The 4,856-nt window shown below is 45.9% G+C and overlaps 1 pseudogene; it reads right to left on the reverse strand.

The window, feature by feature from the left end:
* Positions 1-550: 550 nt before the first annotated feature.
* On the reverse strand, positions 551-2,865 carry LOC125521283 (annotated as a pseudogene).
* Positions 2,866-4,856: the final 1,991 nt, after the last annotated feature.

The raw sequence follows: 4,856 nt of genomic DNA on the forward strand, positions 1-4,856 counted from the left end.
ACCCCTAACACAAACCAGACATCAACCAGTGACCTTCGAATGTCTATTTGCAAGATTAAAACAGCAGGGCATAATTCTCCATATAATTTTTTCAACTTTGCTCAAAACTTTAGTTTCCAAATAGTGGCCCGTATTGGACGTGGGTTTGTTCCTTCCGCAAGTACCCTTTGGTTTATTTTCTGCCGATATGAGCCTCCAATTCAACATGGTAAGCCGACTTCACCAAGAACATGCATGATCTAGTAAGAGACCATGCCACAAAATCTTCCACTTGGTAATCAGCTAGCGGGATAGAGAGGATTATGCACATCAACAAACCAGAACATCTGAGTACCAAGATCTTCATCACACCGGTTTATGTTTGGATTAATCAAATCATTTACATTTGCAAAACCGTTTCGTGGAAAGAGCGAAAAGCAAACAATAGACATCCCCAAGTTAAATGTTTTCACATGAGCGGTCGGTCAAAACAGAAAATGCACTCTGGATAATGAAACAGGAAAACAGCATATTGCTCAAAGTTATTGACAACTTGAACAGAGATAACAGGTCCATTTCAAATTAAAGTAATGAATATATGTAATAAAGAAATTTGTAGTGCATCTGTAAAAGGAGGGAAATGGCAACAATCAGCTTATGGCAGTAGGATGCATCTCTCCGGATAGTACAGGGTCCAATACCTTCAGAACTGTTAGCACCCTGTGATTAAGTGGTACTCCAATAATGAACTAACATTATCCATCTTCTTTATCATACACGGAGTATCAACTAAATCAGCAGAAGTCAACATTCATTGAGCAGTCAGCAGTCATGTGACAGCAGATGTCCTGAGCGACAAACACAATCCATCTTTTATATGAAGAGATCAACAGTGGTAAGCTGAACCGTGCGTTGCAAAACAGAGCGAAGGACCAAAGCAATTCAAAAAGTGCGTAAGGTGGACCAAATCAAAACAAGCTGCAAATCAACAGATCACACATCATTTGGAACATACTTGCTGGAGCATATCCGCTAAATTGACCCAAGAATGCATCTAAAGATCAACATTTCACAGCTATACATGACCAACATGACATTAGTAGTTTCTCGCAAAAAGCTAAAGAGTTACCAGGGGACTGCTTAGATGATTTCTCAAAGCATAGGATCTAGATACGCATAATAAATTTTGGTGGAACTGCTTTCATCATACCAGTCATTCTGCTGACAGAAGCACTCATAATCTAGCATTGTAGCTTTTGGATCTGCTCTAAAGAAAGCTTTGGCGAGCACGGCTCCTCTTCTCCCACACATCTGCTAATGGAGAGGGGGAACCTCTTTTCAGAAGCTGGTACCCTTGGCTTGCCACCACAGCATCGACTCTGTTGGAAGGGGCCATAAAATTGACGCAAGCTTCTTTAAGCTTCTGGCAATTGTACTTATCAGCTAGCCATAGTGCACTAGCCACATTCTCCACATTAAGGTTCATAACCAAGGTGTGTGCACACATAAGCTTCAATCTCTCTAAACCATATTGATCCGCTGCTGCAAGTAGATGCTGGAAAACAGCATTGCTTTCAGCTCTACTGAAATCATCCATCACAGGCAAGGAATCGGTGTAAATGAAATGGAGAAGAGCCTTGAAAACCGCTGGTTCCACAGAGTTGATGGTTATGCGGCTCATCTTCTTCTCCTTCATGGGTTCGCTGAACTGCTTCCGGAAGACAGGTGACCGCGCAGCAAGCACCGCTCTGTGGGCAGCAAATGTTTCTTGTTCAACGTTGAAGGTCACATCTGCTGTGGACGTATCCTCCAACATCTTGCGAAAATGCTGTAGTGCGTTAGGGGGAGGCACATCAATTTCACGCAATGGTTTGGTTTCAGACACCCTTAATTGGCCTCAAACAGTGATGACACATTCAATCACAAGGCAATCATCTCGGACATACACTGAATCCTCCAACGCCTCCCTTCTTAGGCAAATTTGACAAATCTGACCTATAGACGAAATCAAATCACGGAATGAACTGCCCGTGAAACTATTTCACACGCCTGACCCTTTTGTGTAGCGCCCGCCACGACGGCGCCACACTACACTGTGCAACGCCTCACAGATAGGCGCTACACGGCCAGCGTCATACCCGAAAATTACTAAAACAGTGTGCAGCGCCTGAGAGCTAGGCGCCACACTATACAGTGCAGCGCCTAGCTCCCGGGCGTTGCACTAGTGCAGCGCCTGAGAGCTAGGCGCCACACTATACAGTGCAGCGCCTAGCTCCCGGGCGTTGCACTAGTGCAGCGCCTGAGAGCTAGGCGCCACGGGTCAGCTGCGTGAAATAGTTTGACGGACAGTTCATTCTGTGATTTGATTTCGTCTATAGGTCAGATTTGTCAAATTTGCCCCCTTCTTATACACCTCTCCTTACCCCAGGTAGCCTCTGTGAAGCTGTCAGACTTGAATCCAAACGGCTCCTCATCCAATTCAAAGAATACACTTGACAATAATGATTTGGGCTTTCCAGTGACTTGATCAATCAGTCTTATGTCGACGACCGCTGGTGCCTGCCCATACTTGCTCATGAACTCAACAAAAACTGATATGAATCCCTCACTGTCGTCGCCATAACCCTCTGGGTAGTACTCCCTCTGTTCCAAATTACTCGTCGTGGTTTTAGTTCAAATTTGAACTAAAACCACGACGAGTAATTTGGAACGGAGGGAGTACAAGATAGCCCAGTCGAATCCCCCAACCCTGAAGGTGCTGGAGCGGATGAAACCATCAGCATTGACGTCCATGCCAACAATCCCGTGACTAAACTGACAGATCTTCAGTCGGTGCGCGCCTTGCACCGCCTGATATGCGCAGGACGATATGGTGGTTGACGCCATCGCTCTCAGCTTTGTGTACTGTGGTGCCCCTGCAACAATTGCACATGCGTGTATGTTAATATATCTATGTACAAGAAATCAATCGCTCATTCGTACTAGATCGAACTCGTAAAGTTCCATACGGAAAGGGAAGATGCAATGTCTGATTCCAGTTCTAGGTGAAATCAAGAATGGATCCACATTTCGCCCAATCACCAAAACAAGAAACCAACTCCTGTTCTAAGAGGAATCAAGAAAGCACACGCATCGGTTCCAATAATCCAAAGGATCCAAAAGAAGACGGTGAATTTCAGATTGAAGCAACCTAGACGGGGGGCACCTTACCTTCAATGTCGCCGGCGGCGGACCTACAGCGTGTTGGCGGCGGCGGACCTGCGTGGCGGCGGCCGTGCCTTCCGCTCTTCGCTATGGAGCAATGGTGCCCAAACCCAGCACACGCGTAAACGGGCCTGGCATGGCACGGCGCGCGGAAGCCTGTTTATAAGCGGGCCGTGTCATTCTGACACGCGGGCCGAGCACGGCACATTAACTAGCAGGCCAGTCCAACACGGTGGAATGTGTGCCGGCCTCCCCGCGTGCTTTCTCAAAAAAGGAGTTTTTTTTTACTGTTTGGGGGCATTTTTAGCCTTTTGGGCCAATTACCTTTTAAAAAGATGAAAAATAATAATAAATAAAGGTTCGTGCGAACACGGCACACGGAGTGCCACGAGCCAAACACGGCCCGTAGTCGCATGCCGGGTTGGGTCCATTACATGCCGGGCACGCGTGATCGTGGGCCGACCCGCGAAAAACACTTGTTTGGCCAGCTCCATTAGGGAGGGAGGTCAAGAGCTATAGGGGTAGATGGCATGGTCGTTAATTCCGAATATACAGTATTTTCTATGGGCAAACTAGTAGTATTAATATGTCCTAAATCCTCGTTGTCACACAATACCACATGGTCATTAATAGGGCTGAGCTATTCGTCACCCTCTCTTATTATATCACTACACCACATGTTTACATCCCATAATTTTGTACTATCGAAAGTGAAACGAGAAGGTCTTCGATATCATGGTCCAACTTGAGGTAGGGAACGGTCTTTAGGTACTTTTCTAGAGAGATCGCTAGATCCATGGGCATGTTGTCACTCACATTGCCCCCGGTCCTGGAAAGGGTGGTGACGGTGTAGAAAACCGACAGATCCTTGCATAGGGTTGCTCATGAGGCGGGAGCGCATAGAGGATCAGAATAGGTTACACACGAAATGTGGATTTACACAGATCCAAATTCTCATGGTGAGGTAATACTCTACATCTTGCATGCCATTGTACTTACGTGCTCGGACGCATGGGCATACCCGGAGGGACGAGGATCCCCTGTCGTGGGCTAGCCTATCTTTGAGAAACTGACACATGGGTCCCATAGAGCATGGGGCCCACCTGTCAGTGACTCAAAGGCAGGGTATGTTGGAAATATGCCCTAGAGGCAATAATAAAATGGTTATTATTATATTTCTTTGTTCATGATAATTGTCTATTATTCATGCTATAATTGTGTTATCCGGAAATCGTAATACATGTGTGAATACATAGACCACAACACGTCCCTAGTGAGCCTCTAGTTGACTAGCTTATTGATCAAAAGATAGTCATGGTTTCCTGATTATGGACATTGGATGTCATTGATAACGGGATCACATCATTAGGAGAATGATGTGATGGACAAGACCCAATCCTAAGCATAGCTCAAAGATCGTGTAGTTCGTTTGCTATAGCTTTTTCGAATGTCAAGTATCATTTCCTTAGACCATGAGATTGTGCAACTCCCGGATACCGTAGGAGTGCTTTGGGTGTGCCAAACGTCACAACGTAACTGGGTGACTATAAAGGTACACTACAGGTATCTCTGAAAGTGTCTGTTGGGTTGGCACGAATCGAGACTGGGATTTGTCACTCCGTATGACGGAGAGGTATCTCTGGGCCCACTCGGTAATGCATCATCATAATGAG

Source organism: Triticum urartu, chromosome 7 (genome assembly GCF_003073215.2).
Source record: "Triticum urartu cultivar G1812 chromosome 7, Tu2.1, whole genome shotgun sequence".
Classification (NCBI taxonomy): Eukaryota; Viridiplantae; Streptophyta; class Magnoliopsida; order Poales; family Poaceae; genus Triticum; species Triticum urartu.